The sequence below is a fragment of the Anser cygnoides genome, chromosome 15 (assembly GCF_040182565.1).
Source record: "Anser cygnoides isolate HZ-2024a breed goose chromosome 15, Taihu_goose_T2T_genome, whole genome shotgun sequence".
Lineage (NCBI taxonomy): Eukaryota > Metazoa > Chordata > Aves > Anseriformes > Anatidae > Anser > Anser cygnoides.
In genome coordinates, this window is record NC_089887.1 from 16,970,838 (window position 1) to 16,997,090 (window position 26,253).

At 39.2% G+C, this 26,253-nt stretch overlaps 1 long non-coding RNA gene across 2 annotated transcripts in view; it reads right to left on the reverse strand.

Moving 5' to 3' along the window:
- Nucleotides 1-26,253, reverse strand: part of LOC125183075 (uncharacterized) — a 112,277-nt gene that overhangs the window by 12,538 nt on the left and 73,486 nt on the right. For both annotated transcript variants that reach the window (XR_007164194.2, XR_007164195.2), the window contains exons 5-6: nucleotides 25,988-26,142; nucleotides 25,561-25,664 (exon numbers count right to left, since the gene is read on the reverse strand). This is a non-coding gene — a long non-coding RNA (uncharacterized lncRNA). The remainder of the gene's footprint in view (nucleotides 1-25,560; nucleotides 25,665-25,987; nucleotides 26,143-26,253) is intronic.

The following is a 26,253-nucleotide window of genomic DNA, read 5'->3' on the forward strand; positions in this document are numbered from 1 at the left end:
TTACTGTCAGCAGACAACTGTCCCATGCCTGTGGCACGGCCAGATGCACTGCAAGCAGCGGCAGCCTGGGTGGTAGCTGGGCAGGGTGAAGACAGTAAAGGTAATCAACTGATCTGCCTTCAGTTGCCAGCACTCAGAAGTACAAGCAATACAATAACTGTGAGCATTAAATATGATCTACCCTTGCACTTACTGGCAAATTCATTATTTGATTCCTCCAGCCCAATTAAACAGCAGCTACTGACTTATTTGCATGTACCATCACTTGGTCCATGATTACTGCTGACATGACAGGAGCTGTATAAAGGGCTCTTTCAGGAAAGGATTGTGTAAGCTGAATAAAAGCAGTTGGCCTTTATCCTAAAGAAAATGCTGTGCATCAAGTCTATTAGATCTGCAATGCACAAGAATTACTCCAGATAACGTCTGAATCTTTATTGCTGCTACTGAAAATAATTATTTTTCTATGAAGAAAGGAAGGTAAGGCCAAGCGAGAGGGTAATGAAGATTTATTTTTATTAATCAGGATTCAGAGGGCAAACCACAGGTTTTGCTAAAATGCTGCTTATTAAAAGAACTTTTTCCAATTGATCAGTTCATTATATTTACCCAGCGTTGCAAAGGTGCCTGCTGGGTCAGTTCAGCATGGAAAAGAGGTGCTTTCAAATCTGCTAATCAGTCCAGGCTGTCAAAAAATGCTTTGCACCTAATCTAACATCCTTGGAAATAAAAAGGTACAATCATGAGCCCACTGAAGTGGAGAGCAAAACCATTAGCCCTGCTGGGCCAGGATTTTCATCTCTTTTGAACACTGTGGTAAGCAAGTATTTTGGTTAGATGCAGAGTACTCCAAAGAAGCAGGAAGAAGGAGCAGAGCTCCACAGTGCAACGTACTGTGGAGACAGCCCCAATCCCCAGGCAAGGAAAAAGTGAACCATGTTACAAAATGGCTAGTCTTTTAAGCAGTCACGTTAAAGAATGCAGATTGAGGACTTATCCGACAGCATCTTTAGGGTGTAAAATCTCCTTTGGGATCTCTGAGTTTGGAAGAGGTTTTGGTTCCACTGATAGGCAAAAGGGGCATAGAAAAATCTTAATGACTTAAAATGACCTTTTTGTTGGGCAATACCACTAAACAACTAGCCAAAAGAACATTCTCACATTTATATTAAATACTACATTTGAATTGACAGAATTTTTTCTACAGATGTCCAAGATAAACTTTACCTCAAAAGGGTGGACATAGATACATGGCATCTGCTTGGTGAGATGTTCTCTTAAATATATGAGGTGGCTCTGCGGGTGAGGGAATAGGAAAGAATCCACTGCGGTCAATTCACTTCTGACAAAAATGAAGTGGAAAACAAACGAGACACCCTGTTCAAAAGTGGCCTAATAAGTCTCCTTCTGGACACACAACTTGCAAAACGCTAGAGTCTGATTTTTGCCTGTGTATTTATTTTGCTGCACTCTCTGCTCAGAAACCCATGAGAGCACAGGCATTCAGAACAAAATGGAGGAAAGAAGTCAATATTTTAACATGGTAAATTAATTTCAAGCAAGTGCTCCAAACAGACACAAATCTCCACCAAGTCTAAATGCTTAAAAAATAGTATATACATAGCTTAAACAAGCTAATCACTGTCAGGGATTAATTGGGATGAGTTGCCTTTGAAAAATATTTGCCTGACTCCTCTGACTGGAGAAACACTCTATAGCAAATCCTTGTATTTTAAACCAATTATCTTCAGAGCTATACAGGCACAACCTGTTGGGGAAGGAAGCCAGCAGCTGCTGTCAGCATTGCCATCAGGACAAGCATCAGCAGAGCTGTGGACTTGTATAAGCCACTATTGAAAGTGCCCTCAACAGGAAACAGCTTCTGATATAACAACTCCTCAAGGCTATTCATGACAGGATTTGTTCAGTTATCAAGAGGGGAAATGAGGTATTGACAGATCATTAAATGCTGATATGATGCTGGAAGAGAAGTGCTGTTTCTGACTACGACTCCGCTGTCCTACTTCTCCTTTTCAAAGTATAGCTTAAGAAACAAAAACCAACTCCAAACCCCACAAGATATGTAAATCTTCAAATTATCACGAAATCAGCCATGACATTTAAAACAATAATATATATTTTAAAATAATAATAATATTTATTTAAAAACAACAAATAAACAAACAAACCACAACTTCTTGTGTTCCGTTCTCCTCAGTCTTTTAATTATTCATACCCAACATCAGAGAATAGGGAGAACTAAACATGCAGAAATTGAAAAGGTTGACAGGGAGAGTAGCCTGCAGGAAAATTGAAGGGATTTCTTGCTCTCTGTCAGCGGGAAATACAGACACTGGGACCTCATCCAGCAGGAAGGACATCTGGGCTAAAGACAACAGGCATATGGATTGGTCTATGCCAGAATGAGCACTGCCAAGGATGAAAAACAACTGAAGAGAAGGCAGAAGAAAATGGACTGGTTTGCCAACTGTCCACAAAGATACACCCCAAGAAACTCTGGTTTTACTTGCTGTTGTCTCTCTCTCACCCAACACAGGAAGTATGGGAACACAAGTACTATTTTGCAAACTGGGATGGATGGTAGGCTTGTGGTACTGATGGCCTTGATACCTTCAGCACCAGAAAACCTTAGGGAAACAAAAGTGGGCCATCCAGTATAGTGGGCTTTAACTTGACTGCCCTTCCAGAAGTCAACCAAATTAAACAGGAACAAAATTAAGACAATATTTCTAACAGCTCCACTTTTAATACTTTTCCTTTTGCTTTTTTTCCTCCTTTTCTAAAAGGAAAAATTAGAAAAAAATAGAAGCCCTTTGTTCGATGCTTAACACGCTGCTACCCACTTTGCTGATGCATACCACCTCCTGCGTACTCCTGAGAGTCTGTTTCACAATGCAAACAAGTATTGCCTGTAGTGACAATCCCAGCACTCACAAAAATATGAGGCTGGTATTAAAAAAATTGTCAGATTTTTAATACCATATATAAATAGATTTATATTTAGACATAGATTTATTTCAGCTGTGAAACTGCTGAGAAGACTTAAATAGGAGATAAACGACTGACCTGCCTTTTGATATCAAGGTTGCCCAGACTAGGAAAGGACCCATAACATTCACGACAGTGGGCTATGCTCTGTGTAAGGGAGGCTCAGTCATTCCTTGCAGCTAGGCAGCTTCAGATATTTCTAGGCCTAACCTACAACATTTTTGAGGCTGCAATACTCTTTTTGCCGTTGGATTTTCCTGCCTATCTCAACATTAAGATAATGAAAAATATGTAATCCATCAATTACTTATGCATCCCCTATTAATATTTCAAGGTTTGTATGCATAAATAAACTATATTAATGGGAAACTTGCAATTGTTCTCCCTCTCCATCAATGTTTTCCTTTGACACCAGTCCTACTTAGAGACCTTCATACATGGATCTTTATCTACCTTCCATAAAACTTTCAATGTGATATCTCAGCAAATAGAACAGTCTTCTTCTTACATCTGGTTTTATCAAACACACATGTAGAGAAATGAGCTACAGAATTTTGGCTTGACAGAGCTGCCTCTACAGCACGTGAGCTTTGGCAGAGAAAATTATAACTTTTTTTTTTTTTTTGCTGTTTGTTTTGTTTTTAAATGATGTCATAGTTGAAAATGAAGATGCATGAAATTTGAAGATATGGTGACTGAGATCAAGACTACTAAACCTATGTTTACTGTGCAGGATAAGGTGTTTTTGTGGGCTTTTTTTTTTTTTTCCTCTCCTCCTGATAAGATAACAGAACAGAATAAGGCTTTTCTGTAAACCCTGCCACTGTGTCAGTACTTAGCCATTTCTTGGTCACCAGAACCCAAAACAAAGTCCAAGAGTCAACCTAATTATATTAGACACCATGATGGGAAGCAAACACAAAGCTGTGACTGTAGGACACTGGCACCTCTTTGATAATTATGTACTTTTATCCAATAACCAGCATCTTTCATATACACACAGCTCTCCACTATTTGATTCACAAAGACATAATTAAAGCATAATCTACCAGCAAAGAAAGAGCCCAGTGAGTCACACAAACGAAGGCATTAATGTTACTACTTTCTCTCCACACAAACTGTATGTCTGCCTGTTTCTTTTTTTATTCTCAAGTCTCTCTTCTCCCCCATGCTCACTTTTTTCTTCTAAACTTTTTTTTTTTTCATTTTTACGTCTTGTGTCTGTAATTATATATAATGCCTTCAAACAGGTTGGTATCTTAGCCATGTACAGCACTCTTACTGTGCTCTCCAGCTGACAGGATTTGTTTGTGCTCAACATCTACTTCATAATTCTCATGACCATCACCTTTCACCCTGGGACTTGCGCTTTGTCCCCCACAGACCTACTGGGAATTACTTTTATCTCTCTTCTCTAGGCTTAACACACGTCACACTCTGGTCTGTTCCCACATGATCTTTTGAAGTGCAGCAATGCACCGTTACCATTGGTTCTGCATGAGCTTCCAGTCCTCCTTTTAACCTCCAATTTGATAAGCCTTAGCCACCCAGAGCCCTGTCCCAGCCCTTAGAAAGCTTCTTCCTTGGGCTGTCAGTTGCTGTTTCTTCCCATTTTCTTTTTCCCAGCAGCTGAATATCTATAGCTCTTTCTGCTTCCCTTTAGCTTCTTTGGTTATCCTAAATATGCAGTTAGAAGTAAGCCTCTTTCCCTTTTCATTTCCATCTATTTATACCTTTCAAACCACCTGAGAAGACCCTTCTTCTAGCAGGTCACCACTATCAGAGAAAGGCAGGAATAGGGCTGCTCCCTGAAGCACAGACCCACAGTACCTGAGTGTAGGTGACACAGCATGGCCAACAACAGCCTGGAGCTCAACAGAGGCAGCAAGTGGAATGATCCAGATCTCTGGTTGATCCAAAAAACCCAAACACGAACTTAGGAGTACTCACATACCTCAACGTGCAGCCCAGTCCAAGTCCTGAGCTCAACTGAGGCAGCCAGGCCACGGGCAGGGATGTACAGGTGAGGCTGCTCAGGGCAGATGAAACCCATTAGTGACTTCAGGGCCCTGACAACCTCCTTCCATTTACAAAACAACCAAAATGTCTTTGAAGATGATTCTGACACTATTATACATGATCAAGTACCATACCTGTTGAACTGTGATAGTATGGTTGGCAGCAACACCACCAAATTACACATCTTAGGTAGATATCATTCCTAAATTACAACCATTGGTCACCAGCTGCAACATTTTTTTATTGAAAATTTAATAAAAGCAGGACATACAAAGTTTGATTAAATTGGGTCAATAGAGGCAAACATCAAGAGTTTTATTAAACTCTGTAAAAAAGTAACATTTTTGAGAATATTATCTTTTCAGGATGTTTGCCAAACAATTATTATTATTTTTTGACATCACATTTCAAACAGTGCATTACAAAAATGACAATACTTTTTTATACTACTCTTTGAACAGACCATAAGTAGTCCCCTGTGGTGAGCTATCTAACTAAGAGTATGTAAACTACAAAGTATATAAAATAACTTCATGAGCATTCGGTCTACAGAAATGCCTGTCCATACATTTTTTTTTTCTTTTCTTGCATAGGCTTTCACTTGGACAACTGATAGAGGAGAGACAGAGAAGCCAGCCTCTCTAGATAGAACATGATATATAGGGAGTGCTTCTTACATCTCTAAGGGGTTGTTGCTGCCATGCATAGTCTCTGTAGCTCTGGACAATTAGTATTGAATTAGATTAATTATCTAGTCATCTAGTCTATCATCCTTTCTGGAAAACTGTTAAATTATATCTCCATTTTTAGAATATAAAAGTTAATAGTAAAACTAACTTTTTATTAAAAATAATAATAATAAATTGAATCCATCTCAAGGAGAAAACCATGCTTAAGTACTTCCCAAGCTTTACTTTGAATCATAGAATCACTGAATATCCTGAGTTGGAAGGGACCCACAAGGATCATCGAGCCAAACCCCTGGCACCACACAGGACCACCCCAACATCAGACCCTATGTCTGTGAGTGTTGTCCAAACACTCCTTGACCTCCAGCAGTCTCGGTGCCATGCCCACTGCCCTGAGGAGCCTGTGGTGGTGCCCGACCACCCTCTGGGTGCAGAACCTTTCCCTAACACCCAGCCTGACCCTCCCCTGTCCCAGCTCCATGCCGTTCCCTCGGGCTCTGTCGTCCCCAGAGAGCAGAGCTCAGCACCTGCTCCTCCACTCCCCTCGTGAGGGAGCTGCAAGCCACCATGAGGCCTGCCCTCAGCCTGCACCGCTCTGGGCAGAACAAACTAAGGGACCTCAGCTGCTCCTCATACACCTTGCCCTCCAGGCCCTTCAATAGCTTTGTTGCCCTCCTTTGGACACTCTCTAATACTTTTATGTCCTTCTCATATTGTGTGCCCAACCCTGTACACAGTACTTGAGGTGAGGCCTCACTAGCACAGAGCTGGACAATCCCTTCCCTTCACCAGCTGGCAGTGCTGTGTCTGATGCACCCCAGGCTGCCAGCCTGATGTAATGCCATTTTCTATAACCCTTTGAGTCCAACTCCTCACCCAATTGTTCACCCATCATATTATGTTTTTGTCTAGCTACATGCTGGATATTGTGAGAAGCAGTACAGAAACCTTTGTTGAAATTCAAAAAGATTACAACAACTGGCTTCCCTTGGTCAGCTACGTGGGTTACCTTGTCATAAAAAGAAATGAGGTTAATTAAACAGGACTTTCCCCTCATGAACCTGTGTTGGCTGTGACCAATGACTGTGTTGTCTTTCAGGTGTTTTTCAATAAGTTATTTTCTTATTTTCTTGTTGCTATTTAACTTCTGTTCTGCTGACAGACTCATACACTGGCACCAAGAAGAGAGCTTTCTGCCTTTTATCTTGTTTACTCCCCAGAGATACCATTAACTGTTTCTATTTCCTTCTCTGTAAATGACCTCAGTTCTCTCCTGTTCAATAATGCCACTTTCCTTGTCTCTTAGGCTGTTCCCACCACCTGTGAACTTCTCTCCCATGATTTACCTCACCTGTACCCAAAGTGATCCTTCTCTCCACAATCTTCCACAAAGCTTCTCTCCCTCCCACTCACTGTCATGCCTTTCCTCTCACTTTGCTTTCTCTCATACATGTACTCTTCCTTACCACACCTTTGGAGAGACATCATCTCCCCTGACATCTTTTCCAGGGGGAAATCTATGGTAGTATGCATGTAGAATGATCGTTACCTAAATTTTTCTCCATTAAAAAGACTAAAAATTAAGATTAAAATCTTGTGAGCATACAACTTTGTTTATCATTAGAAATTATTTTTATCCCAAGTTTGGGATATTCTCTGCAGTAAATGTTCTGCAGTTCCCATGTTCAGGATACGTCAGTGTTTAATAACACAAAACAGAAATGAATCTGAGATGAAGTTTTAATGGTTCTCTGCAGATTGTTGCAGTTCCCAGTTAGAATAATTGCCTAAATGGAGTTATGAAAGGGAAACACACAGTTTATGACTTTGCAGGAAAAAGACATTTTTAAACTTGTAGACAGTCATCCTAGAAATCATCATCAGTAGAAATATGTTGGATGTAACTATCAAGACAATTACTGTTAAATTATCGTTGCCTTCTTCAAGCACTTCAGGGACAGATTTACAAGAGACACAGGGTTTTGCTTCTCTTATGGTTCTGAGTGTGCACCCATTCATGTAATTCACAGTCAGTTGCATAACTGATTTCCCTCTTTACCCCTGGCTGCATCCAGCCTGAGACTGCACCTTCTCCAAGATGGTGCATAAAGCAAGAGGGCATAAACAGAACTCAGCAGAAGAGTTTCTTCAGATATATATGTCTGCAAAATTCCCAATTTGCTAAATCAAAAGAAAAAAAAAAAGCCATCAACATATCAAAATACTTCTTAAAATGTATGCTGCCTCAAGATTTAGATTATTTGGCCATGAACATCAGCCTCAAGTGGGACAGTAGAAGCTTTAAAAACAGAAATGGAGAGAATCCATCTAAGCAAAATGGGTCTGTCAGTTAAATACAGCCTAGAGTTCACTAAGTGTCATTAATGTCTTTATGGCCTTCTGCTTAAACGTCAACAGCCATGGTTGCCATTGCTGAACAGTAAAAAACAAAACAAAACAAAAAAATGAGAAAGATGCACAGAGATTCTAATGCAAACTTTCAGATTTCATTAAATATGAATGAGAAAGAAAATGTCTGAAAAAAATTCTCAGGCATTATAGGAATTAATTTACTAGGATTTTTCACTGCCAGAGCAGTAAAACACTGAAATTAATTACCACATGGAGCACCAGGAAATGGAGTTGATGCTGACACACTGTCCCATGCAGCTGATAACCAGGACTCCAGTCACAGATATTTCCATCAACGGCAGTGCTACCACAAGCTGCTTCTGTCGACTCCTCTGCCTCTAGCCTCCAATTCCTGTCCCAGCCCACACAAGCACAATTCAATGAGCCAGATCAGGCCTATTTTCATCCTGAATCCTGTTTTCATCCTGCGTGTGCTTGCAGGAGGCACAGTGGGAAGACTGATCCCCTTGAGATGGTTCCTTGAGTTTCCCCTTGTAGTTCCCTCTGCACGAGCCATTGGTGGCTGCTAGAGAGAAGGGTAGCTTAGGACTGGGGTAACCACTCGGCATTGCAGACACCCAGCTGGTCCCATTAGGGGCCTCTCCTTCCACAGAGATGGGGATTGGAAGAGGCCAGCAGCAGAGACAGGAGCTGAGGAATAAATTTGTTGCTTTCAACTCCTAATGCTGTCAGGAATGAACCTGGTTTCCTGGGGCCTGATACAGGCAGGCTGGGCAGCAGCCATCCATGTCCCTCTCATGGAATCATAGAATATCCTGAATTGGGAGGGACCCATGAGGATCATCAAGTCCGAGTCCTGACTCCACAGTCATCAAGCCAGGAGTTAAACCGTTTATCTAAGGGCGTTGTCCAAACTCTTCAGGAACACTGGCAGGGCTGGGGCCATGACCATGACCACTGCCCTGGGGAACCTGTTCCAGGGCCTGACCATCCTCTCAGTGAAGAACTTTTTCCTAATATCCAACCAGAACTTCCCCTGTCACAGCTTTAAGCCATTCTGTCACATGCGATCACGAGTTCCCAGAGAGATCAGCACCTGCCTCTCCACTCCCTTCTCACAAGGAGGGTGTAGACTGCCAGCAGCCGTGGCTTGGCCAACCTGCACATAGAGCTAGTGCCATGGCCCACCGCCTGCACCCAGATACATGCCTTCCTGCCTGGAAAGGTGCTCTGTGCACGTGTTGCACCCTTACCTTGTGCAGGTGAACAGACAAGGGACAGCAGGATTGCACTCACCACTCATTCTAGAGCATCATCTAGCATCATTAATTGCATTGTATAATTGAGTAGCATGAAGTAAATCAATAATAACATGAACAGTTTATTCAATTTCTTTGTTGTTGTTGTTGTTCTTACTGACTCAATCGATATTAAAAAGAATATTCACTGAATATTCTTGTCCTTATTATTTTTTTGTCTGTTTGCTTGATTGTTTTTTACAAATTACTAAATGCATTAAAAGTACCAAAATCTAAAATTAAAATCCACAAAGTCTATGCAATGTGGTACTTCAAACATTGTCATTTTACAATTATGTGAACTAATAACATCAGAAGCAAGCACAGCGAAGTCCATCAGCCCTCTGAGCATATGGTACCTGTTTATAGCCAAAAATGAGGAGATGGCAGTTGAATAGAGGAAACGTAAATAACAAACAGTAACCCTCAGCAGATTTAAAGGGAAAGCCTGTTAAGAATAGCAGTCTGCAAATAGCTGTTATTCAACACCCATACTCTCCTATTTATCACAATATATTTAAAATAGATACTTTGAATTCTTAGTTGCTTTTATTATATTATTAATTAAACACATTGGTTATATATAGATGCCTGCAAGCATTCAATTGCAGTGTTCTACATAAAGTGGCACCTATTTACAGTTACCAGCAGGCCAAGGGGTTTTTTTTGACTGGCTCAGCTAGATTTTTTTTTAATTTTTTTTTTTTTGGTAGAGAAATGCCAGCACAAGCTGGAAGCATTACAGATAAAAACTAAAGGACCTGGCTCACCACTGTACTATTTCCAAAATATACCAAGATAATTGTATGAGCTAGATCCCAGCCTTAGCCACACATTCACAACATGCATATTCCTATATCCTGGCACTCCTACAAAGTAGAACAATTCTTGAAGAGATTCAAAACACGTGATTCTCTAGATGCAGGGGTCCTAAGGCTCTACAGCTGAATATCAGATATATTAATAAAACAGTCCAACTTTATTCCCACGTTATCACCTTTCCTGAGGTCCATCATGCATCTTTAACATGGAAGTAGAAAGCAGCTGTTAGTTAAAAAACAATTTTTACTTTTTGTTTCCCTGGGGAAGCCTCCCGATGTAGGGAGCATCCTCGGGTACCCATGGCAGATGGCGTTAAGACATTTGAACAACTCATGATCACAGCAGCTCCTGTGAGAGCTGAGCTAACATAATGCACCGTGGTCCCTCCTCCCTGACTTTAGAACAGGCACGGTAATTTTAGAATGCATCTCTTCTGATGTACAGGGAGTAGAGATGTTTGATGAATTCGTGTGGTTCATAGGTCTCAGAAACATCTATATCCCACAGAAGATAGTGCCATTGTAACTGAGCAACACAGTACCTGCATGTCTCACAAGACTGTTCCTAAGCCTACTTTAACAAATGTTACAAACCCAGCATGTGATTTGAAAACAATATTGTGAATATTCCTTCTTCCACTGCTTTTCCCTAGAACTGAAACAAATTCTGAAAATAAGAAAAAATTACAAATACTTTGTTGGAAAGATGTCAGGAAGTGTATGAATATTTAGTTGCTATTTAAACACCTCCGTAAATAACTGAAATAGAGGAGGAAAATTTCCTTAGCTATTGAATTACATGAGTTTGGTCTGTTTGCATTCTTCATCTGAACACTGAGATTTCAGAACAACCCTTATCAAATCGGACACCAGAGGTTAAATTTTGACTATTTCCACATACATAAAAAATAATTAAAATGAAGAAAAATAATTTTAATAATTACTTCGCTGCAATATTCTTTGAATATCTTTGATTTTAAAAAAGTAATTTGCTTGAAAGAATGGCATGCTTGTGTCTATTCAGCCAGCAGGAAAAAAAAAAAAGGAACCATCAGATAAAAAATTTAATGCATATCTCACACAAAAGTTTAAATAGTTTTTTTGTGTGTGTGTGTGGTTTTTTTTTGGTTGTTGTTGTTTTGTTTTTTGTTTGGTTGTTTGTTTTAAGAATTCCCCTGAATAGAAGCTGTTAAAACGCAAACAACTTTCCATGGAGTTCCCAGACAGATCCATCATTTAAACATACAGTTCCTTTACTAAATATTCCTTTTGCTGGCAAAATATGCACAAGTCTTACAAAATCCACATGGAGAAGTAATATGCATTTGTATGTCTTTGAACCTTAGACACTTTCCAAATGAGATGTGTATTTGATTTATATTTTTTGCTTTTCAGTAGTAATTTCTTAAGGACCCAAAATAGCATGGCTTTGATTGATTTCTGCTTGCCAAATCTGTGAATCACTCTCATTTCCAGAGATAAAAATAGAAAAAAATGAGATAAAAAATATCTCATGAAATTCCACCTAGCCACCAACATGTTCCCACAACTAAGGGTGTAAGAAAAGAGTCCTTTTCAGAGATGGCAGCTTAGCACTACTAACACAAAACATTCACTGTAATAGTGAGTTTCTTTGCTCTGGAACCTGCTCAAAAAATAACATAGCTCAATAAAATAAAATAAAATAAAATAAAATAGTTAACACAGCAAAATCAACATAGTGAAATAGTACCCATTCATCTTGGAATCTCAAATGTATTAATACCATGATCTCTGTCTCCTGCTTTAAACCACTGCCCCTGGAAGCCGAGCCAGGTGCATCTGTACTACTGGCTGCAGGGGATTTGTACCTGATCACTATGCTGTCTGACAGCCCGCTCAAACTATGAAATGGGGTTCACCACACTCAGACCTGCAAAGTCAACTTTTTGCATTCCTTGGAGAAAAATCTATGTTTCTGGTGAATAATTCTATACCCACTTTAGCCACGTACATTGAGATAAGATTGTGTAGAAAAGCAGAATTTTATTTATTTATTTATTTTTATGTCAACTAAAAAAGTAGTTGTTCCCTTATGTTATGTAGAAAGCGTTCATATAAATCCACATAACTGAATCTTCCATTCCCAACTATTTTGGTCCTCCAGCACGAAACTTTAGGATTGCTCAGGACTAACTCGTGGCATTATCCATCCACCACTGGACATCGCTGCAAGAACAAGTGGCTTTTATGGGCCCATCCACACGCAGTGCCCAGCATAAGGCTTGGCATTCCCAAACTGCCAGTCTGGCTCTCTACTGAACACTGGTTTTGCTAGGGTTTTGGTGCCTTTCTGATCCCTTTTGCTGCTGCAATAAATACAGGCAGTTTGAAGGAACGTAGCTGGCTTTTCCAGTGTCTTCCTTTTGAAGTAGGAAATCTCTTTTATCTTTAGCCTACTTAAAGCAAATAACAGCATGGAAATTATATTCTTCTTTGGGGAACTTTTTCTGAGTTTGTACCTTGTAGGCATCAAATAGTTCACATAAAACCTTCTTAGATTCCCTCCCTCAGGCTCTTCAAATGTATAAAATCAGTAGCCCAGAGCTTTGGTTGCAATGGAGTACAATCGGGCAGAACCCACCTGACAAATTTAAAATGTTTTCAAAATGTCTCCCTTGTACCTCTTCTCTGTTCACCAGATACTAAGTCCAAATTCAAAAACATCCTCTGTCTCTTATATGTGATCCAAGACAAGTAATTTGATATCTGGCCAGAAAAGCGGGTATTTCGATCTCCTTTACAGGCTTGCAGCTGCCATTTACCATGGCTTATCTTCTAATGCATGCAAAGAATAATTTACAGTTTCTGCTGGACATTATATTAATAAAATCTGCTTGTCCACATCAAGACATTCCAATCAGTTTCTGTCCAAATGTTTTTGTTGTTGTCGTCGTTGTTTGTTTGTTTTTTAATGGAAATCTGACTGTATTTAGGATGGACCTGAATTATAGTATTAGCCTCAGGTTCCCTCAGCAGCTGAGCACTTAGTCCCAGTGAGCCCCAGAACTGAGCTCCTGAGGACTCAAACCAAAGGCTTCAGGATGAATTACAGCCCCAGGGGAGACCCTGGGATTCCAGTCATAGTTTAAATTTCAGGAAGGTGAAAAAAAGCACAAGTCAAGTGAACATTTGCTGATCAAAGCCAGAATCCTGATCATCTTCTGCTCCTAAGTCTTTTAAATAATACTCATTCTAAGTGAATTCTGTCCTCAATCCAAAGTCAATCAATAGCAAAAGGATTTTTTTTCTAGTGACTGTGGCACATCCGCATGTGGCTGGATGTGCATGAATTTTCCAGGGGTATATAATGTTTTACTAGTCAAAAAGAGAAATTGTTCAAAGTGTGAGCAGATAGTGCTTAGTTTTGAATTATATGGTACAAGTGGACAGCTGCTGCTACAGGAATGTGGGTGAGCTGTTTCAATAACACACCTCACTTGTTGGATTAGTAATGCCCATAAACCTTGTAGCAAAATCAATCAAAGCAAACTGATAAAAAAATGAACCATTAAGCAGAAAATTCGTTCAATAGTGTTGAAGACGTTCTGTTTCTGCTACTGATAGTGACCAAAATAATCTCTGGTAATGACTCTAGGTCCCTTTTTTCTATTTTTTTTCCCACATCTGTAGTCATTTCCTCCCTCTGTCTTTACCTAATGCTTATCTTTCAGAGCCTCCTGACAACAAAAACTCATTGGGGAGCAGTGGTAATTTTTATTCACAGCAGTGCTGTACGTTTGCCCACCATAGCTCCACTATTTTGAAAGAAATGTCAGGCTATGAAGTTCACCAGACCATGAAAGAGAAGATAAGAAAGTTACATTTAAATTTATACAGCCCTAATTTTGAGTTTTATTGAAATATTTAACTATATTTAAAAGTCTACATTTTTTTCAACCATAACTTCACTCTTATGTGGCAATATGCATTGTAAAATCTGAACTCCAAATGGAACAATATTTTTTGCCTGGTTAATTTCTCAGAAATGGAAATGTTTACTTCTGTATTTATTTCCCAGTTTAACAACTGCTATAGCTTTACCGACTTACATTTCAGTTTGAAAACAAATACAGGAGAGTGCATTATTCTCATGTGCGCTATTTCAGCACAACACTCAAATGCAGGCTTCACGGGGTCTGTGTTATAGAAGCACCAACAGGCCCTGTTCTCAGTATCCTGCCAGTTTAAAAAGCATAGGAATGCACAAAGCTTAGAGAAAAAATGCTGCTTGCCCAGGGCTGCAAAGCAAGCCAGCAGCAGAGATAGGAAGAGGACCACCTTTTCTACTACTTTATTCCTTATGCTAGACAGCATTACTGCATTTTTCTTTTATTTTTTTCCTGTCTTTTTTTTTTTTTTTTTTTAATTCTGTCATACAAGCAAGAAAAGGTCACTTGTCAGGTTCTGTGGTTGGTGCATGATGTGTGAAAACAGACAGATTAAACTTTGCTATCCATAATCATTCTACCACGGCCTCCAGCCGGGCCCTCAGCTACCTCCTGCAAAGAACTCTGCTTCTGCAAATACCGCAGGAGCCTCCTGATCCCTGTGCACATAACTGCTTCAATGGCAGGCAACAAATATCACACAGAGCCTGTTAAATTAGATCCAATAAACAGAAGTTACTCAGAAACCTTAATTTCTCCTATAACCTATCTAACCTTATCTATAAAAGCTAAAATTGAGAAATGATAGCAATCAGCACCACTATCACCAGCCCATTTGTGGTTCTAACCAAAAAAGCCCAATCCAAACCACACCACAGACAATACAAATAGATACATGTTTGGCAAATGCTACAACCATTGTGGTGAGGCACTGGCTGCAATTCCTTGGGCTGCTGTCAGCGAATGTACTCCCGAGGGAATACCACTGTCTATTGCAGCATTTCATCTTTCATGGTCACGTTCCTACTAGCTAGGGATACATATTCAGCATACAGGGATTGCAAAGGAGGCTGTGCTTCTGAGGCACAGCAAACAGCACCAGAACTAAAGTCACAGTGAACCTGAATATATTTAAAATATATTCTCTGTCAAATAGTAGCTGGCCCTGCGAGAGCCACAGGATGCACAGTCATGCAGTCACCGCAGGTACTTCTCTCTGGAGATGGACCACTTGGATGAAAAAGGTATTCAGAGAGAAGGCATTGTGCAGTGAAACAAACAAAAAAAAAAATCCCTGCAAGTCTACTGTAGCCAGGGCAATAACTTTGTTCTGATGAGGAATTCTGATGAGGAATACTGTGGTGCCCACTCTTTGGTGGAACATGTGAAGGACTTTGGTACAAGTCTGAAAATAACTGTGTAGCTTAAGCATACTTTTGACACCCTAGCATTAGAGAGTCTAACTAAGGTCTTGGAAAACTAGCTAGTTCTCAACAAGAAAATCTGCAGAACATCGATTTCAGCCTTAGGTAAAGATTTAGGTTATAGTTTTTAGTACAAATGAAAATGAACAATAAAATCCACAATTCAAGCAGTGAATCTCTGATAAGAAGTGGTGAAATAAAAATAATGGTCAGGTCATCAAAAGAAAACAAGGCTCAGAAATGAAAATGGAGGTAAGGTAAAAAGCATGGCTGATTTTCAGCTATGTGAGGCTATGCACGGGAAAGGGCAATGTTTACTATTTACCTGCCTAACCTGCTGCTCCCCAGCCTTACGTGGATAATTGTTCTTACCCTTGTCTAGCTCCTTTTATTTGTCCTCACAGAACTGCAAACTGTTTGTTCCACTCATCAAGCTTTTTCTGAATGCTAAACCTTCTTCAGGCAAGACCTCGTACTTAATATCACCTGCACATTTAAAGAACAGACTTTCTCTTTTTTACTCTAACCTGCTAATGAGAACACTGAGTAGTGCCACGCCTGGGCAGACTGCTGGGGAGTTTGCACATCACAGCTTTTCTATTTTGACAGTGAATCATTGATAATTGCACTCCCATTTCCCATTAAGTTCTGATCCAATATAACTGTAATTTTATCAAACCACATTTTCCTACCTTGCTTACAAGAAGACACAGGAGACAGTATCAAAAAATTTAAGTCAAGGAATGTGACAACAGTTGCATTCTTGTTATAGCAGGAAGCTAAATGTTTTTTAAGACCCCTTGTTCTCGGAGTAATCTCTGGCGACTTTTCCTCAAGTTCCTGTCGACTTTCATGTGCTTTGCAAATAGATAATCTGTTCCCTCCTTCAAATAAGATATTTTGTGTAGAAAACACCACTGACATGCACTCCAATTCCAGAAAATATCAAAGACAAGGCTTTCCAGGTGCAGAGTGGCAGCCATTCCTTTCAGTCAGAGATAATTTAAAATCTTTGAACTTCCAATACAACATTGTCAATAACCAATCATCTTGTCATTGCTGTCAATTCCCTCCCATTCATCTCTCTCGTATTTTCACAGTGTAAGCCTCTCAGCCTTCCTTAGAATATTAAAAATTTTCTTAGCCATTAAGACCAGGAAAACCACAAGACTTTGTTTCATTATAATCAAATACACAATAGATTCTAAAAAGTGGTTATCTCTAGCTTTGTTAATAGAATTTTTATCAAAGTAAAACTCTGAGTTTACTATCCAAAGTTTCATGATTGCCTTTGCTAATGTGTATTTCATTGTGCTTAGGTTCTTAATGAGTCCATGCAGGATTGTCTCACTCACAGGTATGCCCATAGTACTAACAAACATAGTCATTCAAAAAGCCACAGGATAGAATCGCAATATTCAGGCCCAGTAGATAATATAGCATCATACCAATGTGGATATTTCTGACGTCAAGAAAGATGAGATCCAGTTGTTGCAGGGGCAGAAGAGAGCATCAGTGGTAACCAGAAGAAAGGAGATCCTAATTTACGTGAAGAACAAAGCTGGCAAAATGAGGGCTGAGAAGTGTGGTAATGGCCTAAAGAAAACACTGGCATAGGAACAAAGGACTATGGTAGTTGAAATTGGATGCTTGAAACAGGCTTCTGGCCAGCAGGATGGTATGGCATTAAAACAGTGCTAGTGAAGAGAAGAAACAGCTTAGTATGGAGCTTGAGAAATTTGTTGACAGTGAGAGATGCCAAGCACACCTGTAATAGCAGGGGGCTAAAGCTGGTACTGCAAATGCTCTATTCCTCAGATCCAACTCTCTTTCCTTAGGATATATTTTTGGCCTCCACGGAGTTGCATTAATTTACACAAGCTGAAGGTCCAGAAAATAAAAGGGGGTTTATGAAGGAAAGGAGGTATTTTTATTTCTTTCAAAAACTTAGGCATAATTCCCATGAAAAGAACTACAGTTCTACTAACCTCACTGTGTTTACAACAGATACAAAAGATGCTCTGTATGCTGAAATAATTACTTGACATCAGCTGGATATACTAAACAAAACTAAGCAACTAAATGCCTGAACTCCTATTTTGCGTACAACTATGCCTTAATTTATATAATACTGAATTTAATGAATTTGACAGTTATATCATTTTTACATTACAGTTCCCACTGTATTCTGCCTTAGCTAATTACATTTAACACCTTTTATAAAACATTCACTACACACAAACTGCAAATTTACCTCGTCATTTCTCAGCATGCCATCTTAGAGAAGAAATTGAAATAAAAAGCTTCAGATCAGATTCAGTGATGAGGAGGAAACCAAAGTAATACATGCTTCAAGAACAATCTCCTTCTTCATGTTAGCTGTTTCAAGGACATTTATTATTTTTTTTTATTTTTTTTAAGAGCATTAGATAAATCAATTATAGGCTTACATGCAAAATTATGTTCTTGCCTCCAAATACCTGTGTGCACACGTACACATGAAATACACATCATCACCTTTGCAATGACATCACAGACATTTTCGGCTCATCCACTTGCTCATTACAACTAAGATATCAGGATTGTCAGTCCTAATATAATTTAGATAATACACAGCAAAGCATAATTTATGACTTCGTGAATGGGAGGTAAAATATGGAACGTCCTTGAAATATATTTTGCTTTGCAGCACAACACGTAACTGTGGAATAGGAGTCCAGAATCCAAACGTCCTCAGGTGCTATAGGGAGGAGATGAACTAAGAATCTGCATAAACAGAATTTCTCCATGAAACCACTAAACAAATTGCATAAAATGTTTCTTTATGAAACATCCAGGCATCTGATCTGCTAATAAAGAGGAACCTGAGTCAAACATAGTTTTCAGAGACATACAACCAAGCTCACTGTATGTATTTCACTGAAATCAGAATCAGAAAACATTTCTTTCAGCAGCAGTCTGTCTGCATGTAGAAAGGAAAGTAGCTGGTATCCCAACGAAGAAGTTCCTGTCTGATAAAATGGTGAAAGACAGATTGTGTGAAGGAACATCCTTTGCACTTAATTGCTTTGAAGGATGAAAGCTGTTCTGTCTAGCAAAATATTTTTGTATCCATCTTGCCTATTTGCCTAGGGTGTTTCAAAGTGGTGAATTACAACTTTCTTGCTACCTAAGATTCAGAATATATAGGATAGGTTTTCCATGGCACTTGAGCTGCTAATGCTCTAAGACTCCTTGGAAAATTCCAGTCCACTATCTTGGCATTTACAAAATTGATTTCATGCCATAACTGCTGCAGACACCAGCTGTTTGTTTATTTGTTTAATTTTATTGTTTGTTTGTTTAGGGAAAAGCACGATATATGCTAAACTAGCAGAATCATCTTCTTGCAGCGTACATCATTACAGTGTGCAGAGCAGTTGGAGCAGACCCTGCACCCTGTAGTTCTGTATCCAAGAGTCAGGAGGCAAGGAGAATTTTCCAGTCTACAATTAAAACTTTCTAAATGCTATCAGTGCAGTATATGAAATCAGTGCTGCTAAGCTCATCTCTTTCTACAAAAATTAAATCCGTGCTAAGCTATTGTGGTGCCTTTGTTTTGAAAAACACATTCACTCTCCTGGGTGTTTGCTGAGACTTGTGGGGAATAAAAATAGACAGTAATTTGAAACATTTTATTGAAACAGTCTTTTAGAATAGTCTTTTAGAATAATTAATACAAATGCACACAGATGTATCCTGTTCAGGCAGCACACTGCTAACTATTAGCCTTTTTCCAGCAAATTTCCAGATCATGGAAACCATCCTTGTACTTTTTACATCTTGCCTATTTGCCCAGGATGCTGATACAAAGTAAATAACATCTTTCTTCTTACATCATTACCACTATCTTTGCAGTGCAAGCTTTAATCAACTTTTATTAATTAAGCAAGGGACCAAATTTTCTGCCTAGTAACGTCACTCCAAAGACTGTGATCAAAAAAAACATGATGACTTAAAAGATCAGAGAAAAAGCTGATAATGAACTCTGCTGCATACAAATAAAATTTTAAAGTTCCTTTGGAAACACAAATGAATAAGCTTCTTGTGGAAGGAACTGCAAGACTCGGTTTGCTGTTGCAGGGTTCTCTGCATTGTTTTATTTCTATCCAGGGCTGATTTTTCAATCTTAGCATGCCTAGTCTTCAGGTACAGATCTTAATGAAGACAAAGTAGAAAGGTTTTGGAATTGAATGCCACACGTTGGAGGCATGCTGAGAATGGTAGTCAATGCCCAGATGAATTTCAGTAAACCTTCCTGTAGGACAAGCTTTCTGCAATACTAGCAGCTCTCACAGCTGGCTCTCTTCCTTACAGATATTTAATTGACCCAGCTTGCATACAATGGCACCCTTGATATGATCTGAGAACTTACTATTTTGAGCAGGTTTACAAGTAGCTGCATTTATTGACAAATTTAAGTGAAATCAAATAATTTTTAAATAATTGGCTTTTAAGTACTAAATTCTTTTTCAATCACTTCTTTCACGTATCGTAAATCAATGTCATGATCACCAAAATGTCTGATCAAGGTATTTTCCAGGACTTTTCTGTACATGTACAAAACTAACCAAATGAAATATTTCTAGGGCTTTTGAGTTTGCATGTGTTGATCATTATTCATTAATTGAAATGCAGTGGATAACGTTACTTGTTTATTTGCAGACAAGATCCTTCATACTAAAGATTACTTTTATATATGAAGTACAAAACATCTCTACCCTTAGCTAGCTCTATTATAACAACTAATAATTAAAGTGGATATGTCAATGTTTTCATTATTTGTTACTGATCTTATGCCAGCTACATGCTTGTATAGGAATATTCAATTTTTGATGGCTCTCCACCATTTTTCCACCTGGGATCTAGCCTCACCCTTCACCCTTGCCATAGGCAATGCAAAATACATCAATTTCTCCAGTCTGTCCAACCAAAATTGGTTCTGTAGCTTTCTACCCTTTCTTGAAATTCAGTCTCCCTGACATTTCTGTCCTTCACTGTAGTTGTCTCAGTAATATATCCTACCTGGAACATGGCTAGAAATTTATATTATTTTACCCCTTTCATTAAAAAATGAAGACAGATGTAAAGCAACACAGTATCCAACCATGACATATGCACCGCAGTAGGAATTTGTATTCCCAAAATGTCCAGTAATATTACACTTTTCAGTAGAAAGATTCCAAGGCTAAAAGACATATTTTATTAAGCTACATGATCAGCTCTTTCTCTGCCTAGATAAAAATCTATGTTTGCTTAGTCTGCAGAGTCTCCTTGTGAATGAAATTCAAAGCTAACTGATCCTCTTTGATTTGGAGCACAGGAGGGAAAAGGAAATCCTCACATAGTTCTGTCTAATCTGCTCTATCCCCATCCAAAGCCCCAGTCCTACAGACACACACAAGTGGCAAGGTGATAAATCCTGAACCACTGGCACTAATGTTAAAATTCACTTTTCACAGGATCACAACCTGTAATGCGGAGGTTATGCAGGACAAATAAATTTTATTTGGGCACTGTTCTTTTAGAGTACTATCGCATCTCTCTCCATTGACATCTTACCCTCAGGAAACCATCCTATCACCTTGACATGACTCCATGCCTGTTCTACCTTAACGCCCTCTTCAGGCTACTCTGTATCTCAATAAATTACCTTCTCTGCACAGGGATTTTTAAGAAGAAAGGCTTACGATAGACATCAATCTACCATACTGCACAAAGCTACCCGATCCTACTACTGCTTATGCAGTGTAACCTCACCTTTGCCACCGACAGTCAGCCTCCACCTTTCAGGACTTCTGTATCTCACTATCACTTGTCCTGTGGCTTACTCCAAATTCAACAGTTTTTCCTTTTGGTGCACAAAAATCATTAGAAAAATGACACTTAAAACATCACTAATGAAATCACAGAGATACTGTACAAAAAGTAAAATAATGTCCCTTAATGAGATATTAGATTAAAAACTCTTAATAAACTTGCATAAAGTTAGTCAATCAATGCTATTCTCAGTATCCCAAGAGCAATTAAAATTCAGTGTTCTGCAAGTTCCTTTTAATGATTTGGCAAGGTCTCTTTTGGAACTATGTGCACTGTATTAATACCAGCACATTATACAAGAGCCTATATGCATTATGCAAGATTCTTACTGCAGCAGATTTGTGGGTCCTTCAGGCAAAATGACTCACCAAGAGACCCACCTATTAGATCTCAAATGTTAATAAATAAGAGGTACATCCAGTAGCTCTGAAGTGACTCCATAAAACTGTGAACTCATGTGAATGAGACCATTAGAGTATCCATCTACTGTATGATCAGTCTGGTGGTGTGGACGAGTTCCTAGAAGTGTGGTTGTGACAGCAAAAATAAGTATGGCTTTTCCTTGCATGTAGATACATTCTCAGAGGTCACAGAACTGCAACACATCATTTTTTCAAATCTTTATTGAAATGGGACATAATAATTCATAAACATGCTCATTTTATCTGTCCCTTCAGCAGCTGCTCTGTATGTACAGCAATTACTTTTTAATATTAAAGTGCTTACAGCAGAATTCATCAGTACACATTAGTCCTTTTTAAAACAGGTTTGGAGATAAAACGTGCTTGAAATGGTTGTAAAACCATCATTAAAAACAAACTTAAAGATTAAAGCAGTTTTAGAAAAATCATTTTTTAACAACCTTATTCTTGCCAGTACATGTTGCTTGCATATAGTCATTTCCTGTGACTGGATGATGTGATTATATTTTGCAATTTTGTTTATATTCATTTACTATCTATTATAAGAAATACTTGGAAAAAATATATATATAAAAGTGTAATTTATGTGAAGAACATCTTATCTGTCAATACAGCCAACAAGATGCCTGTGAAGTTCTAAGGCAGTCTGTGACAAAGGAAGACTTTTCAAGCAGTCCAAAACCTAAAGACATTACAGCAAAGGAAGCCTAACCTACATTCTAAAATCGGTTCCTCACTCTCAGGAAGCCAGAACTACCAGGAAATTTGTTCCCTAACAAAATAATTTGAAAAATAGTGAAGGGCTTGAAAACCAAGCCACACCTTAAACTGCCAGTGGGAAAGAAAGACACCACGATCTCTGAACCTCTGAAAGACACTGGATGCATAATTAGCATTGTCTGTCTCATTGCCACTGCAGCTCCCTAGTTTCTAACATAGGGAGAAGTGTCAAGGTTATGAAGAACATCTATTTAACCATTGAGAATGATGACTGAACTGAAAACTCAAGTCAGGAGTTTCAAGATAGCTCATCCTCCTCCACAGTAACATACAGGGTTGTTTGGATTTTTTTTTTAATTGGGTTTTGTTTTTTTCTTTGAACAGCATAGCTGATGGTGTCAGAAGGCTTGCTACAGATCTGAAGGTCTACCTTATTAAAGACTGAGGTTTCTGGAGAATGCTTGCATTGAGTCCCAGTACCTAACGGCTTCTGGAGCAGTGGAGAAAAGAGTCATTGGCTATTTCCTAGCAATAGGTCATGTTAAAGCATTTCATTGTTTAGTCTAACCGCAAGAGAGAAACACAAATGTTCATTTGTTGATCCCTGACCCCATATGGCAAGCCACAGAAAATATTTAAGAACTTTCAGTACTGCAAAATAGTCCGCTAAAATAATCTGGAGATTCACACAATCATTTTGTGCTTTGTCAGGCTCATTCAAGCAGTATTTTGGTAAAGGCAGCATTTTCCAAAGGAACTGTTGTCCTAGTTTTAGAATTCACTGAAAAAAATAACTTCATTTTGTCTAATGCCTACAGCCTAATTTAAATAGAGAAATACTTCAGCTCTATCAGATGTGAATAGAAAAAGTAAGTGGATGCAACAGTATTAGACAGTTTATGGCAAAACTAGAACTGATTCACAGTTTTGAAACCATTGGAAAACTTCCCCTCCTGTAAAAAGATATGCCAACCAAACTGTCACTGTAAGAACTGTTTTTCTTGGACTCTTGGAGCTTTTTCTCTTTAACTGATTCAGACTCAAAAACCCATGGGTGCAGCATCTCTTGTGTCAGCTGTACCACATCCACTTAATCCCTCGAGCATTCAGACCACACTCTGTGATCAAGCAAGAGCACTGTGATTTTGTAAGCTCTAAAGCTGCATGTTTTTCAGTAACATGTAGTCTCTCTCCATGAAATCAGAGTACAGACAGACTTTCCATAGGATCCAACACACCAAAGAAAGTATTTAAATAACAAAGATCTAAGATTGCTGTGCACACAGCCAGAACTCCTTCACAAGAGCAGCAGTATAAAAAGCAGTATATTGTAGTTTGATATGTCACAAATAATAAGCCAGAGCCCAGAGAGTATTTTCCAATACATTCAATTCAGTCTAACAGATGTGAATTAACAAAACATTTTGGAAGCTCCTTAATGATAGCACCTTTTTCTGCTCAGTTCAGGTAAAAGTGCAATCAGTCTCTGCTATGAATCTTTACATTTTCCCTGACAACTCCTGGTTTACTCAAGTTCAAAAAAAGTTCATTACAGTTCAGAAAAGATCCCACCATTTTTAATCTCTATTTAAAACAAACTCTTTAGGACAAGGATGTTTTCTACCAGTCTGTGATCAATGTCTAGCATAACGGACCCAAGATCTCCACAGAGATCATAAAAGTATTAAGTAAGAATAGTAACACCATGTGAGTGGATTAGCATACAAGCCATGCAAGCAGTAATAATTTATATGACCTTCTCATCTGCTTATACTGTTAACTCAGTTCCCGCCCTTCTCTCTCTCTTCTCTGCAGGGAACTTCCGAAGTTATTCATCTCATACAAGTTAAAAAAATAAAAATAAAAAATTGAACTTCACTCAAGTGCATCAGGGGATCTGTGAAAGTTTGTCACAAATTATGTGTCGATGTGGGCACTGTTACGTAGAGGGTGCATTATTGATAAAAGTTAAATATTTCATCTTTCTTCACTATCTCTAAACAAAACTGCCATTTACTTACTGGAACGCTGAAAGTTCAGCCTTTTCAATATTATAACAAGGAAACATGCGGCAAAATTCTCTCTGAAGTAAACAAATACCATGTCCTCTCTGCAGCTGTGGCAGAGGAAAGTCACTGCATTTACTCACTCCTCAGATGGGGGTCTGCAAATCCAGAGCAGTCCCGGGTGGGTGGGAGGGAGCAGTGGTGCCCTGGGGTGTGCTCAGCACTCTGCCCGGGGTGTACCCAAATGGGTGGAGGGACAGGTTCAAATCTACCTTTATCTCACTCCTACAGGCCAAGTCCAACCCATCCTATTAGCTGCATGCAGGTGTTTCTGAGTGTGTTTGTGCTTTAATTATTCATAACATCAGCTTCATATTTTATGGATTATTCTGCATCAGTGCTGGTACTTGCCTCATGCATTATGCATGCACCTGAATCTGTTCTGGTGGAAGGCATAAAAGACACAAAGCATGTCTCTCACCTGTAAGCTTCTGATTAGAAAAGAGTGCTTCTAACCCTGAGCCTGAAATGAATCCCAAATGTGTCTTCTTTTGTCCCATAACTGCACTTTGACAAACAAAAGGTGGAATTTTTTTCCTCTTCTCTCTCACTCAACCTCTCTTAATTTGACTTTATGGCTATGGCCAGATTATAACCAAAAAAAAAAAAAATCCATTACAAAATGAACATTTTTCCAAGTCCCAGTTCAGAAGCACTGTCTACTAAAAAAATGTAACAAAGGCTTTTTTTAAGATAAGTATCTCTGAATGAACCAAACTCATCAAGTCTGAAGTCTCAAAACATGGTCACTGCATCGCTGTTTTATTGTGACAGGCATCAGAGAAAACAGATGTATAAATCTGTTTTTATCATGCTAATGCAGCTCACTGTATGGAATATGAAACAAATTATTGATAAGTTTGATAAGCAGAAATCCAAGTGAGAGTTATTTTATTATTATTATTGCTAATTTGTTCATTGCACCACATACCTTGCTGGTGATGCTGCATTCTTTACTTCTCTTCCCCAGTGTAACTCAATGACAGACTGTCCCCACCAGGCCTCAGCTTTTCAAAGATGTTTTTCAGGGTCAGCCTGAGGAGGAAATTATTTTATTGCACAAGGAAAATTCAGGTTGGGTGGGGAGAAACTTGCTCAGAGGGACACAGTCTGGCATAACTCCCACACGGGCAGGTGCCCAGGAACACACTGCCTATATGCATTTACCCCAGGGAAGGGCTCTGGCCCCACCAACCCAGTGGTGCACACAAGGGCCTTCTCTACAGGCCCCTTATTTGTCTTGGTGCCAGCTGCAAAGCAGAGCTCAGCTGGTGCTGTCACATCGGACAGCCTCCTGACTGGGTTGTGAGGGTGACCAGAGGCTCAGCACAGCCATGGGTGGTTGATGAAGAACTCACCGAGCCGTGGGCTGAAGCAAAGCAGGGGAGGCTGGGGGAAGAGGATTGTCCAAACATCCCACGCATCTCTCTGCCAACTGTTCAGAAGGGGTCGATCGGTTGGGTGCTGTTTTCTTTCATACAACCTTCACCATTTCTCACCCGGAGCAGGAAACCTGACAGAAAATTTTCACACTTGCCTTAATGATGTGGGAGCCTTAAGAACATGCTGACACAGCTGAGGAGGTACTGATGAGCAGACTTTTTCTCTGCAGCACAGTGCTGCT